Raw genomic sequence first — 16411 nt, forward strand, 5'->3', positions numbered from 1 at the left:
TGGAGAAACATTAAAAAAAAACCCCAAACCCAGCAAATCAACCAGCCAATCAACCAAATGAAGAAACAAACAAACAAAAAAAGAAACAAACAAAAAATAATCTACTTCCAAGAACTATAGAAAAAAAACACATTAGGAGATGTGAAAAGCTAAAGCTTTCTGCAGTAGTTCTAGCTTCCTGGAATATGCTGATTTGTCACATTTCCTCATCAAAGGAATCCAAACCAAGATTTCTACCTGGAGGTACTAGTCCAGTCCTCCTGCCTTCATTCTGATCCATGTGGCAAAGATTTTTCTGCATTTGAAAATGGAATTGAATGGTTTAAGATGTGCATGCTGTTTCCTGAGCCCTTTTTGTGCTCACAGTCCTGCAGACCAAGGAGGGGGAGGTGGTATGATGCTTCCTCAGCTCCTAACATAGTTCTCATTCATTTCTGTCCCTGGCATGCACTTTTGAAAAAGAGAAACACATGGGTCTCCTTTCCTGCTTTAATCATCCCAATCAAGTCACTCCTTTGATCAACATCACAAATCACAGTACATTGCATATTCTAGAGCAAATAGGAGAAAGGTGTGTTGTAGATTGCTATTCAAATGGCACATAAAAGACCTGGAGCACAGATCAAAGAGGAGAATGTTGCGTTTGGGCTTGTCAGTTGTGTTTTACTGTATTACTTATGTCTTTGGTTAACAAGGGTTCTGAAAACAGGCTGACTCAATGAGCTTCTAGGGGAAAACTCATTTTCTGTTGTCTATTCAAAGAGTTATCATGCCAAAGTTATTATTGACTCTGTTTTATAATTTGATTACAAAACAGCTAAAGAGGCATGAAAATACATATCCACACCAGCAATATTTAAAATATTTACTGTGCTTTGGGTCACACAACATCATTTTTCAGCCCAGTAAGTCTTTATATATGGCTCCTATTTTCATTGTACTTATATATGGCTTTCATTATCGTGCTCTCTCGGGTGAGACATGAAAGTTCTGCTGTCCCCTTCACAGATGGAAGACTTGGGTATCTAAAGTTTAAGATCAACACTGAGCTTCCTTTGCCCAATTCTCTCTGCAAGATATGCCCTACAAGCACCTCACATCAGCTCCCATTCTGCACTCTGAACACACACATCAGTAAGTCTGTTCCTATCAGATGGTTGTCAGTTAGCAATTAGTCCTTTTTTATCTTTCTGAAAATTAATAGCACTGCCCTATTGTTCAGTTCTGTTCCTTCCAAAGCATTTGAAGTCTTATTTTATGTGAATACTGAGGTTTTTTGAGTTTGTTTTATTTTTAATTATTACTGTTGTTGTGGCAAGTGTGACTTAACCATTATTTTGGTTTGTTTTTCCTTAGGAAACAGAATCACAGAATGGGTCAGACTGAAAGGGACCACAGTGGGTCATCTTGTTCAGCCTAGGGAGGGTCATCCTAGAACACATGGCACAGGATTGTGTCCAGATGGCTCCTGAGTATCTCCAGCAGGGAAGACTCCACACATTCTCTGGACGATCTGTTCCAGTGCTCAGTCACCCACACAGGAAAGTTCTTCCTCCTATTCAGGTGGAACTTCTTGTGCACCAGCTTCTCTCTGTTTCTTCTCATCCTTTTGCTTGCCACCACCTAGAGGAGCCTAGAAACATCCTGTTGACACCATTCTTTCAGATATTGATACACATTGGTGAATTCTTCTCTCAGTTGTCTCTTCCCCAGGCTGAACAGGTCCAGTTCCCTCACACTTTCCTTGGAAGACAGGTACTCCAGTCCCTTCATCATCTTCATTGTCCTCTGCTGGACCTGCCACAAGGGCTCCATGTCTCCCTTGTGCTGAGGAGCCCAGAACTGGGCACAGCTCTCCAGATGAGGCCTCACCAGGGCTGAGCAGAGGGGCAGCATCACCTCCCTCAGCCTGCTGGAAATGTTCCTCCTAAAGCACCCCAGGATGCCATTGGCCTTTTTTGGTCATCAGGACCCACTGCTGGCTCATGGATAGCTTGTTGTGTACCAGGATCTCCAGGTCCTTCTCTGCAGAGCTGCTTCCCACTAGGTCAGCCTGCTTTCTGTCCTGGTGCCTGAGGTTATTCTTCCCAAGGGGCGGAACCCTGCATTTGTGCTTGCTGGACTTCAAACAATTCTTCTCTGTTCTCTCTTCACCCTGTTGAGGTGCTTCTGAAGGGCTGCATAGCCCTCTGGGCTATCAGCCACTCCTGACAGCTTTGTGTCATCAGCAAACTCTCCAAGGATGCATCTGTCCCTTTGTCCAAGTCACTGATGAATAAGTTAAACAGTCATGTGCACAGTATTGAATTTTGGGGACCACCTCTAGTGACAAGCTTCCAACTGGACCTTGCGCCACCGATTGTGACCCTCTGAGATTTGCTCTTTTATTTCTCAGAAATTGTGTGCTTTCTTCCTCTTTTTTTATATTTTAGAATTTCCTTGCACAGATTGCCCATTGATGTATGTAAAATTAACCAATGAAATAGCCTATTTGCCTAAAAGGAAACATGCACAGCTGTTTGCAGAACCATGGCTTCAGTGTGCACACCATGAATCCAGAGAGGGCTGCCTGTGGCTCTGGCTGGGGAGCTATACAAATGACTGGCAAATAAGGAGCCATCAGACACTTCTCTTTCCTTGCTTTTTAGGAGTGGTCCACATCTCAGGGCACATACCCATTCAGTAAAAGAGAAACACAGCCACTTCTTCCTGTGCTTCTGTTTCTCAGATTGAGGTTTGGGCACACTTACAGTGGGACAAGTAACTTATGCCAAGTCACAGTGGTTATTTGCACTGTGATCATCAGGGTGCAAGGCAGGACTGGATGGTGATTCTCAGAATTAAATACTCTCCTTTTCTTGGAGTACTCAGTAAAGAATGAATAGCTAATTAGTAATTTGCCTTGGTGTTGTACTGTCAATGTAACAACCCTTGGATTTGTCATTTCACTCAGTTGGCAAATAATGGGCAGAAAAGTCTTGGGGTTTTTTTGGTTTTTGGGTTTTTTTTCTTCCCTAATCCATTTCAAAGCCTTGAGCTCTTACATGGAGCCTTTTGGCATTTCTGAATGCCTTTGTCTGGTTAGCTGTCAGAGAATGATTTCATGGGGGCATCCTTTCTACTGAAATTCACAGAGATTTCATATACTGGTAACAAAATGTGTCCTTATTGAGCTTTGTATCTGCTGATGATTAAGTAAATGCTTGTGAAGGTGTGATACCAGCATGCTCATCACCTTTTACTGGCATATTTCCATATTTCACCAAGGCTTTGTAAGTACTTAGTACAGAAACAACTCTGTTTATTGGAGGTGCTTGTTCCCCAGCCTCCTGGGACTGTGCCCAGTTGCAATCACAGCAGTGTTATAGCAGTTCCTTCCTGTCCCTTTGATGTAGCACTTGCTTTTTAAATCCCTGCTGCTTTCACTCATTTTTCTCAGTCTGCTTTTTGGCTTGATTTCTGAAGGTACTGGGGCTCTTTCAGGGACAGAACTTTAAAAGGGAGCGCATGTTTCTCCCACCTCACTGTTTTTTTAAATCATAGCATTAAAGCTTGAGCTATTTCATAGCTCAAACAACCTCTACAAGGACTGCAGAGAACTGCAAGTATTACATCAAATACAGCATCTACTACATAATGCTTAGGAGAAGTCCGCTCAAATAGCCAAGAAACTGAACCCTGTTTATTTCCCAGTTTCTCTCCTTACCCCCTCAAATTACTGCAGGGATTTAAAGAGTTTAAGGCTCTGGAGGAGGCACTTGGTACTTGCAGGATGAAACTATTAGAATTCAATTGCCTTGCAGCAAAAAGTGTAAGAACATTACTATTAGAAAAACTGAATGGACTCTTGTATTCACTTTCATTGCCCCAGAAGATTAAGGTGCAGATGGCAAATCTGACATTAACATCAAATCTAACTAGGTTAGAAAACGTTTTGATTTAGACTGTCCAAGGGGTTTCATATGGTTACAAAGCTTGCTTTTACAATTTTTTGTCATAAAATTGGCAAAGGTTTTATAGCTCAACACATGGAAATTAGAGAACAACTGGCATTTTTTCTCCGTATACAGAAGGAAAATGAAGATATAAAACCCAAACTGAAAGCAGAAGGCATTGAATCTATTATTTTTCCCCTAAATTTAGTGTGGCTAAATTCCAGCAAAATATGTACAACAAGCATACCTGGTATACTTGGAGTGATTTATTTTCCTTTACACAATTCTTTTAAACCAACCTATTTCCTTTTTTTACAAACATGACATGCGAGAGTTCAGGATTTCACAAACAAATCTGCTGTGAATTAACAGTGGGATTAAAATAAAATGTAAATATTGTTCGATGGACTCAGCACTCTTGTTCATTATGTGAGCAGTGTTATCTCCTCATTCTTGGTTAAGAAACTTACCTTAATGTTTTTAAAATGGAAACAACACTCATTTCCTTTCAACACATACCACCTTCATGGGATCAAGGTCACAGTCCTACTCCAATAAAGTCTAGGAGGAGGAGAATCCAAGTTAATTTTAGAAACTGTCAGACAAATTTTGCCCTCAGTTGGACCCTATGGATTTCTGTGGGATTAAGAGGGTGGCGCAGGGAGTAGAACTACTCTGTTGTCCTTTCCTATTCATACTGTGCCAATCATCACAGCATCTGAACACTTTCCCAAATTAAGACTAAACAAAGAAGAATAATGTCTGTGGTGGGAAATTTCCTCTCTGTTCCTCCCCCACAGAGAAAAGTTCTGTGAATGCTGTGTAGGAGGGATGTTGTGATGATCACGTAAACAAAAGAGGTAAATGTATATTATAAAAAATAAAGGGAAAAAACAGCAGACGTGATTATTTACTGCCTGTGGGGAAAGAAAAGCTTACATAAATGAGCTTTATAATTGAACTAGAAAGGCTTCTACTTTGTTGACATACTGTTCTCTGAAACAGATTTTCAAATTCCAGACCTCACTGTAAACTTTCAGTAATGAACACTGGGGTCAAGACGGAAAGTCTGTGAATGTGGACCTAACAGTAAATATCATTACTATACACTGAATAGAAAAATATAAATTTAAAGGACATCTTCTAATAATTTGAGTTATTCACTAAAATGTATAATGATAATGTTTGTATTTGTTTAGTAAATTACAAAAGATAATCAATGATCCATAGGACAGGGAAACCCTGCAGCATCAGTTCATTTTGGGGGCCACAAATATCAGTGCAGATAAAAATCTTGTCAGTTATATTTCAAGCCATCCATCCCAATATTTGGACCTACACAACCTTAGTTCCAAATCTTCTGCTGATGTTAATTAACCCTGTGTTAATTAATCCTATGATTTCAATATCCCTGTGAATCCATTGACTGTTATCATGGGTGCATAGAGATTTGCAGGCATTTGATTTGCAGGCTAGCAGAAATTTTGTGGGTTCAAGGGCCAGCATCCCACAATAAGGAGAAGACAGTGCAGAGCCTGGGACATACTCCAGGCCAATACACATTACCAATCAGATCACCTTACTGCTTCACTAAACATGGAAAATGCTGGAACATTTAAATAGAATCTAGGCTAACATCTAATCACACTGAAATAGCATTGTCTTAGCTAGGCAGAAAGCAGGGATGTTACAAAGTTCCTAGAGAGAATTAAAACAGCCCTTTTCCTAGGTATAAACTCTGCACTCTGCCTGGTTTCTGTGGCCACATTTACCACTGAACTGATCAGTGCTGGATGCCCTAATTTCAGCAATAACAGCTCTTTCTCCACAAGAGGAGCACTGATGTGCACAGCTGTCAGTCCTGATGGTCTCTGCTGGTTGCTTCTTTGCTGGTTTCAGATGGGATAATTTTCTTCATAGCGTGATTTGGACTTTTGCTGAACACAGACTGTTAATAATGTGGAGATGTTTTAGTTATGGCTGGGTAGAGTTTACACAGAGCCAAGACCTTTTCTGCTTTTTATACTGCCTCGTTGGTGAGGAAGTTGGGGGTGCCAGTGAGGTTGGAAGGAGACACAGCAGGGATAGGCTACCCCAAGTGACCACAGGGATATTCCAGACTGTATTACATCACCCTCAGAATATAAAGAGGGACGAAAGAGGAAGGATGGGACCCTTGGAGTGATGGCATTTGTCTTCCCAAGTCACCATTATGCATGATGTGTCCCTCTCTCCCAGAGATGTCTGATCACCTGCCTGCCCATGGAAGCAGGGAATTAATGCCTTGTTTTGCTCTGCTTGTGTGAGTGGCTTTGGTTTTCCCTATTAAACTGTCTCTATTTCAACATATGAATTTGGTAGCTTTTACCCCCCTGATTCTCTCCCTGATACTGCTGGTGGGAGACTGAGTGAGGGGCTGCCTGGGGCTTGGCTCCTGGCTGGGCTTAAACCTTGACAGTCCTTTATAGAGAAATGTTGAGCTCTCTGCCATCAGCAAAGCTTGGTCCTCGGATTTTTTCCTCTCTCTTTTTCCCACCTCATCAGCAAAATTATCCCACTCTTACAATTGTATTTCTTGTGTGTTGATCAGGTTGTTATTCTTTTAAATTGGATGTTCTCAACCCTTGCCTTTTTACTTACTTTGAAAAGCAAACTTCATTACCAATTCCAACACAATAGTTCTACAGAAAAACCCAGGGGATCTTTGAGTGGGTAGGAATAAAACACCAGATTCACTTTAGATATATATATTTTATAAAGAAATCACATACAATGGCCTTTGGTTTCACAGTCAGGATTTTTTTGTATTTTCCTACATTTAGACTTGCTCTGTCTCTGGAGTTGTTCAAGGCCAGGTTCCATGGGGCTCTAACAACCCAGTCTAGTGAAAAGTGCCATTGCCCATGGCAAGGGAGTTGGAATTAGAAGATCTTTAAGTTCCCTTCCAGCTTATGATTCTAGGATTTGACTCACAGAAAATTGACAGATGGGGCCAGGGATTGAGATTTTGGTAATTAAATTACTTCACTGACATTTTCTGTATGCACAAAGAGATCACATGAGGATGCAGAGATTCTTACAAATTATAGTCCAGGTTCTTACAAATTTTAGTCCAGCTATCAGCATCACCAGAAAAATCAGACACCTTTCCATGTATTAAGTTTCATAAAAGGATATGATCTAAAAACCTCTAAAATATGCTGTTGAAGAAATTGCTTCCAAGCCTGGTTGGAGCTGGGGAGGTGGGGCTTTTAGTAAATTAGATGAGGTTTGGGAAGAACATGTGAGCAAATCCCAGACACAAAAGCAGGCTTATAAAAGCAGTTTTTTCATTCCTATGTAACTGAACTGCATCTTCATCTACTGGGCTGTGAAACAGAATCGAATTTGGCAATTGACTCCCAGACTGAGCTTTTATAAATGAAAGGACAACTTTACCCAAGATCTGAATTTATAAAGGGCTATTAAAAGAATGGCCTCAATAGTTGCTTGAGTAATTTTTTTCATCAAAATGTTTTCACAGAAAGCCCACAGCACCAAAGGCATTGTGCCTGTGCATGCATGTGCAATACCATTTGTATTATATTCTCCCACAGACAGTGATTATGTATTTCTCTCAGAGCTTGCTACTGCATGCAAGACTGTGACAAACAGGGCAGAAATCATTTTAAAAATACACAGGCACTGCTTATACTCCTTTCTTACTCTTGTTGCTGCTTATTGGCAATATCAATCCTCTACTAAAAAAATGGGATTTATAGTTAATTGTTGGTTTTATTGTTCTGTTTTGGTTTGTTTTTTAAGGTTGTATACCAAAGGGCCCTTTCTTGCCTTATGTTCTTATCCATTAGGGATTTATATGAAAAAGAAATATTTTCATATTACTGGCTATGGGACAAAATGTCCTGTGAACTTCATCTTGATCTAAATAAAAATAGCACCACTGTTCAATGAATTCTACAAAATATGGTGGTGTTGTTTTTTAATTAAGATCAGACTATGACCATGGCTTTTATAAAATAGTATGTGAATTAGAGGAACCAATTTAAGATGTTTCTAGAAGGTCAGTATTATAGAAACTCAAGGGCAAACAGTGCTTCTTTCCTGTCCTCTCTCTAAAAATGAGAGGCTTTAGGGTGTCTCAGGTTTTTGAGACAAAATAATTAATAATTTCTGAACTATGATTATTTTTAATGTTGGCAACTCTATCTACCTGCTTTTGACAACACATCAGCCATGAGAAATACCTGGATCTCATAAATAACAGTTGGTTAGTATAAAAAAGGGCCTAGAGTTTAAAGTGCTTTGATGTTATTTCATTTTATGTCCTTTGATATGATTCATAAAGTGGTGGTTAGGAATTCTTTGTAGTATTCCTTAGCTCAACTATATTTCCAGATGCTTTCCCTCCACTATAGCTCTGATTATATCTTGGGAACAGTCCTTTTTGACTATTTTAAACAGTCAAAACAGTTTTAAACATCCATTTTTCAAGTATAATTTGCTGTTCAGGTTCTGGTCTGTTGCCTTCTGGGCTCTGACAAAAATTGGTCTCCAAAAAAAAAAAAACAACAACCAAAAAAACCTCAAAAAGGCTTTCTTTTCTCTCGTTTCTTGTGTCTAAAGTATTTAATTGGGCAATATCAGCCACATGTAATTTTTTTTTAATTGTTAGACTCCAGAGAGACTTACCAAAAAAAGGATTGATCTTAAAAAGCTTGATTTTTATACTTGCAAACAGTGATGCTATCCACAGCATGTATATAGTTTTAGCTTCTTAGTTTTGAGACAAACCAGAGTTGTAAAGAGGTTGGTTTTCATTGTGGGGAAGAAGAAGAAACTTCTTTGACCACATACAAATTTCCCAGAGTTCATCAATTATCTATTATTGTAGAAGAAATAATGAAACCTAATTTACCACACTATCATTCTGGATTGTGTTAAATTAAACAGTTTCTAAAGATTTACAGTAGTATATCCTAAATTAGATTCTACAATTTCAAAAGGGAGAGAAGGTTCTGGCTGATTTCATTTTAGAAGCTTGCAGTGACTTTTCCTGGAAAAAAAAAAAGAGTGTGAATTCACATTCCTCTGTACAATGTTATTGTGTCATGTTTATAGATTAGGTTCATCAAACTGCACAATATTAAACAACTGATATAATAGCAAGCTCTTACCCTTTTATAAAGTGCTGTAGGCATATATGTTAGAAAATAAAGATGGAGTCTTGCTTAAGAGAAATGGCATGTGACTTCAAAACAGAGGTGACAGAAGAAGAAAATAAGTACAGGAAATTTTTGAGGGAGGGAGGCTAAAAATGAAATAATGAGGTGATGTGGCTGTCTGGTTTTAACTTCAGAATTGCTTTATCATTTTTAAATAAATAAAGACCTGTCTAAAAGTCTTTAAATAAACAAAGACTAATCCAGGGGTCTACTTAGGGAAGTGAGTTTTGACAGATACATAACAGCCACATATGAGAAATAAATATATATGAGACTGACTTCATGAAGCCTTCTGATTTCCAGTTAGGTGCTCAGCTCATTGAAACACAATGATAAATTTGGGTGACAAATTTACAAGTCTTCTTATAATTTGGATTTATATTGTAATATTCAAATATAAATGCTTTCAGTTCTGCAAGTAAGGCAAATATCTTTCTCCTTTACCCTTTAAATGAACAATAAGTTTAGGACATAAAATACTACTTTAAAAATTAAGAATTAGGTCTTCAGGTCTTTGTATCATTAAAAATTATACATAGCTGAAATAAAGGTCCACTTCCTTTTCTTGTTAGTGAGAGTGCAGTTTCCATTCTTCCAGAGTCATAAAGCTAGAGGTCCATAAGATTGCAAGAGTAATAACGAAAACAAAAATCTAAACAAGTCCAAATGGAGCCATAAAAATGCCACTTTGCACAAACCAGCATATTTTGAAATTAATTCTTTACAAATCACTGGATTTACACCCATTCCCCATTTTTCACCTGCAAATTTCCAAAAGCATTAGGATGCTGTTAGTGCAAACCTGATGCAGTTAGCAACAGTGATGCTGGGCAAGGAAAGCTTGGTAAAAGTCACTACTTATCAGCTTGGGATTGCCACACAAAGTGACTCTGGGAAAAGAAGAAATGGAACACATCCTACATACCCTAACACCTGCAATCGAGAGAAGAAACTAAATTGGGGAAAGCAAACTATATAAAAGCGTTCAGAATTTATGCTAATTTTGGGCTGAGTGCAGCAAAACTGCACAGGCATTGGGATGTTTCAAAAAATTTTAAATGGCCTTTAATAGGAAAGTTTGAGAAGCACAATTCTCTGATCAGCTGCGTATGTCACTTGCAGGTCAACACTATTCCATTGTTCTGTGAGAAGGACGTTGAGGTAAAAAATGTCCTGATCTCTCAGCCTTTGGATTAAGCCATGTCTTTGCAGGCTAAACAGTAAATTTATTATGGAAGAAAATGCATCAAGAAGACTGTCTCTTGATTCTCAGCAGAGTATTTCAGAAGGCAGGAAATTGCCACTAAGTTTACACTATCCTGCAGAAGACTTAAATTGTAAGAAAAAAAAAAAGTTATTTTAGTGGAGATTTGACAAAAGCTCCTTTGTACTGGCCTTACTACCAATTATTCTCAGTCAAAGCAAAAAGAAGAAAAAAATGGGTGAGGAGGAACAAACACCAAAAAAATACAGGTCAAAATTTTTGCCTGATAACTGCAATGAAAGCCACAGTGCTTTCACATGGTATTTCCCTTCTGTGAGGGGGATTAAACTTACTGAAAGTATTCTTGCTCAAGTAGCTGGAAAGCCAATTTCTGTTCTACCTGTGACCTCTCACCAGGTCCAATCCATGGCCATCTACAAAGTCTGTTGTTGGCTAGCTAACCTGTGGGCTGTATCTAAAGGTCAATGAAGTCATTGATTTTTAAGGACTGATGGAGTTTGCTTTTATAACTTTTATTAGAAGGTTGTTCTCAAATAGAAAGAATTAGGTTTTTTGCTATGCAAACTCCAAGTTTTCTGGCTAGGACTGTAGCCAGCTCATTGTTCTTGCATCATATACAAATTTTGACAGTGTTTTTCAAATATTCAGACAAGGGATCAGAGACAGCCAAAAGCAATTAGTTAAGAAAATGACACAAGAAGAGCTTCAAATTTTCTTGTGGCAGTCAGATTAAATAAACCCTTGCAGTACACTTTGAGGATTGTTCTGGTTTTATAAAAATGTTCCAATCACTTTTGTCACTCTTTATAACAAGCTCTTAAAATGCACTACATTATCTGAAAGTATTTGCATAAAGTGCTTACAAGACAGAGGATTAAGTTCATATTTCCATCTATTATTGCCTTGAAGAGGGCATACTTCAAAAGGATATGTTACAGAATACATGAGGCATGCTCCACAAGGACAATTTAAGGATATTTGCCTACTCTCTTGGCTACATATGCTAACATTACTGACCCAAGTCACCCTGTGGGGACTCTCTGTGGATGTGTACCATGTTACTTTAGAAAAGTTTCACCTTATACAGCACAAAGAGGAAAAAGCCAGCACTAACCAGAGAGCAGCATCTTCATGGTTGTTTGTGTGCAAAAAGAAATGCCATTAGAAAGATCTGACATCATCTAAAGAGGGGGGTTAGAAGTAATCTACTGTGTTGAATCATAGAATTAAATTATTTGCCCCCACATGAAGGGCTCTAAGTGCTCAGGTAGAGCACAGTGGCCAGGGCCCAGAGAGGGAGAGCTCTGCCTCCATCTCTTGGTGATCGAGAGGAAGGGCAGCCAGAGGAGACTTTTTCATCTTCTCATCATTCTTTATTGACCCCAAAGCCAGATGAACAGATGCTTGAAGGGAGAGGACAGCTGTGCTGTGACACTCAGGGAAGCACAAGCAGAGGTTAATTCCTATAAGTTTATCTCCCAAGGTCTTCCACCACTGCTGGGGGACCCACCATAACTGCAAACAGAGGTTGTGGTGCCAATCCAAGGAAGAAGGAAGGAGGCACCTAGTTTGTGGCAAGGAATCTTTTCAAATTACTATCAGATGCTGATTCCCAGCCATTAAAACCCATATGGACTTGGCAGATTCTTTGATATGCAGTGACAAAGAGGGAATCAAGAACAGAGAAATGCCTTTGCAATGGGATATGGCACTTACTGCTGAAGGCAACAAGGACCAAAGCAGAAGGACCAAAGCTGAATCCTGGTTGCAGCACTGAGGGGTGCAGCAGCAGATGATAAGCACAGCTTATCACCTTGGTTCCAGCTGCCTGGAACCAAGGCTACTCCATGTGTCTGGAGATGGTGGGAACACACAAACTCCTGGCACCCATCTGTGACTGGCACCAGAGCCAGGTGGGAAAGTTGCCTCTCTGATGCCTCTCGTTGTTTCTCATTGGCTCTGGGCTGAGTTAAAAAACTTCTGTCAACCTAATGGGGATGACTGAGAGAGTGATAAGCCATCCATAACACAGGAAGCTGCTCACTCTTTTCCTTTGAGTGTATAATAAAACTTGAGAACTGTAAAACCTGCCTTACAGAGTGCTGAGAAAAGTCTCAGCCACAGATCAGGCCCTCAGAACCTCACCACCAGCTCCCTAGCATAGGCAGAAATATACAGGATTAAAACCACATAAACTTCAAAAGCTTCATATTAAACAACTTTTAAAGATATACATATGGTGACCCTTTATTTCCATAACATAAATCATTGCTATGGCATATCATGGTTTTTCTCCTTGAAAAAAAGTTCTTGGTTCTCTCAGAAACTCCAGATGGTCACCTATATGTGCTCCCAATCCCATGTCTTGCTGCTACCAACTTTGCAAAAGGAATTAAATACATTTCAAAATTCTTATTAAAAAATAAGAAATGGGCTCACTTCATTAACAGACATAAAATTCATTTCTTCACATTATACTGAGCACATTGCCTGTACTTAGAGAAGAGACACCACCCAAACTCACAAATAAGATAACCAATTTTATTGCAACACATCTACCTTGTTCTATATTTAGTTACAATTCTCCACCTGAAATATTTGCCTCTTTTAAAAGGTGGGCTTATATTCACCCGTACTCTGTGGTTTCAAATGCTCAGAGGTTTTAAGTCAAACCATACCATAGTGAATTTCATCAGTATAAGCTTCTATAGGCACTCTTGTGCTATGAGGTGCAGAGGATTTGGGACTTTTTAACTACCATTATTTAGATTTTGATCTATAGCTTCAGCTTAACTAAGATTTCCATACAAATATGAAGTAGACCAATTAAGTAAAAAAATTTATAAAGCACAAGTCCTTGCAATTTCATTTTACCTTCAGAAAAATATATGACATTATAAACTAGGTTAAACACAAAGAAAATTACAAACTTCTACTTGAGAAAGCAATCAATGTGCTATTTTTACAAAACTTCTTAAGTATGAAATTACCACTAAATCTCTACATAAATCTCATTTACTGAGAATAAGCATGTGCTCAAAGGCTTTCTTGACTCAGGATCAATTTTTAAAAGTAATTATTTACTGATAAAAAACAAAGTTTTAGGGATATCACATTACAATAAACCCATGACTTATAAGGGTAGGGATGATACCATAGATATCAACATTAAAAAGAAACATTAAAGAGTTTGTGGATCAGCAAGCTAAGTGAAAACTAGCATGTCATTGTTTAGCCTTTATCTTGATAATTTATTGTGAATTTGTCACGATTTATAACCTTGGGATTATCCATCAGTAGAAACAGATATGTTCCAAATACTTCATGCTAAATGTCATTTTTTGAGAGGTCCAAGTGGGGTTTATGACTCCTAGTCTTCAAATCTTACTATTGGTCCTTTCTGTTCAGTGCTGCTTAAAGAAATGTTTTGCTGCAGAGTGCAAAGATCAGCTGGTTACTGAAGCAAATCTCCATCTCCTGCTTCTGTGCAATGAAACATTTTAAAATCTATTCACTCTTAGCTGTTGAAGGAGAGGAATGAAATACATTTAGCTGTATGAATGGCGCTAGGCATCTTTGCCTAGCTTGCAATGAAAGAATATATTTGGTGAAATGATAAAATGATACCACTTCACTACTGAGCTGTGATGAAGAGACCACCGGGGCAGCCCAAGCCCATATGAAAGCATCTCAAGCAGTAGAGCTATAGCTCAGTTTGGTTTAGTAGCAGTGACATTTTTCTTCTGAGTCAACAGACTTTTGTTTTTGGTGGCTTTTGGCACATAATACCAGCCTTTGAAACACTGATTGCTCAGCCAAAGTTAACAGAAACAGCTGCAAAACAAGATGCCATTATCTCTGGGTCCTGCTCTGAGTAAGCTACAAGAGCACTGCCATCTGTAAAGAGCAGTTCATTAATAAGGGACTTCTGAAGCTTTTGTTTCTGCATACAAACAAGCCAAATTATAAACGTCACTTGGGGAAATCTGAAAGCGGACTGTCGGAGACAGACTCTGTGTTTGCTCAATTTGCTGCTACTGGAAAAAAATATCTCCCTACTACTGAGATGCTGTAGCTCTAATCACAATTAAAAGGGAGCTTTCCATCCAAAGAACCAACTGAAGATGATGATTTCTTCAACAATTTGCTTTGGGACAAAGAAGAGTTAGATGTTGGGATCGGTGGTTGTTCGGGTTTTTTCATTTTCATGGTTTTATGTGTAGCAGCATAACAGAAAGGTCTATTTAGTTCTTTAAATGCATCTTAATAGTGTCAAATAGCTTTAGATAGTTCTAAAAAAACTCCACAGCTGAAAAAGAACCATGGTATTGCACAGACATAACTAAGAAGGATTCAAGATTCATTTTTTTTCATGAAGTAGACCATAAATTCACATAAATACATCTCTGTAACTGCAGGACATTTTTCTGACCCATTTACCAGCTGATACTACAACTATAGGTGTTTTTAAGCTACTATAGTACTGCTGCTTACAGAGAAAAAATATGTATATGATCTGTGTTTCAAACACATTTTAAATATTTCATTTTGTATCACATTGAAGTCATGCTGGGGCCATAAAAGAAGATCATGGCTTTATGATCAATATTAGGTCTTCAGCTATTGAGTTGTTTTAATGTTAGCCTTTGATTTCTTTTATGTTGAAGATACACAGATACTATTAACTGACTGTCATCTTGAAGAGTTCATGACCATGACAAGTTTTAAATGCCTGGATTTCTACAGGTAAAATATGAAGCTGACTGAAATTATAAAGTCAACTAACAGTAGTGTAGACTTAATACTGGAAAATGAGGAACCTAGCTTCATGTCCATTAAATTCAATAGGAATTTTACAGACATTTAACCTCACAATGTTGTAGCAAAATGATTGTATTTGATTTATTTGGACTCTTTGTTCCAGAAGACCTTCTCAAGTACATGTTATAGATTTTCACATGTTCTTTTATAATACATTTCTCCATTTCTCCATTTTTTCTTTTTCTCAAAAGACAGTGAAAATTCTTTGGAAAAACAATGCAAATAGGTTTTAATTAATAAAAACAAAAAGAAAAAAAGAATAAATGGTAATAAGGAAACCATTTGGATTAAGAAATGCAAAGAAGCATGGAACAAAACCCATAAACCAGGGAGAGAGGATTGAAAGGCCTGGAAGAAAAAGTCATTGAGAGCAATGGCAGGGCTCTAAAACAGGCACAAGGATTAGGCAGTGGCCAGAACAGAGCAGCTGAACAGCTATTGAAAGGAAGTGGGTTGATAAACAGGAGTTCAAGCAACAACAAGGAATGGCTTCAGTGCAGGAAAATATGGTAAATAGGAATGGCTGGGCTTGTTCAGAGCTGTGGGAAACATTAAGAGAGTAATAAAAAGCAGAACTCTTTTATTCATTTAAAATTTTAAGCATAGCATTTTCAAACTTGTAGTATTTGGTATTTTTCTGATATCTGGATAAAATTATTTTCCTTCAATCCTACCCATTATTCAGTTTCCCAAACTGTCTCCCTTTTAAATTGAACATTTCAGTGTAGATACTAAATCTATAGAAGACGCTTGCTTTGATTGGTTTCATAGTTTTTTACAGAGTGGAGCTGTCTTCCTAATATTAAGCGGGTATAAAGGCTCACATTCTTTACTGTGAAGTCATTAAGCTTCAACATGCGAGTTTAGAGTTAAAAACTCTTGAAATTATTTCCTAAATATGGAGGTTTTTCTTAATCGAGGCCTTAGAATACCACTGGTGCTCCTTAAAGCAGTGGAAAGATAGTCAAGATTGTAAGCATTGCAATTAACTAAGAATAAAACATTGTTAAGCTTCAGAGATACATTTTATCCTTTACAATACTCTTTTGAGCACTGTTTCTAGTGATAGGGAATATAACTTAGATTTCCATAAAGACAACCAAATTGCCATGCCAATAACTTTTGGGAATCAGACTGAATTGTGGCTCAAGTTGAAGGACTTTTTCTTCACAAGCATTAAGATCAGAAGAAAAGAGAAGTCGTGG

This window comes from Melozone crissalis, unplaced genomic scaffold (genome assembly GCF_028551555.1).
Source record: "Melozone crissalis strain CALT ecotype California unplaced genomic scaffold, PUWL_Pcris_2 ptg000027l_1, whole genome shotgun sequence".
Classification (NCBI taxonomy): domain Eukaryota; kingdom Metazoa; phylum Chordata; class Aves; order Passeriformes; family Passerellidae; genus Melozone; species Melozone crissalis.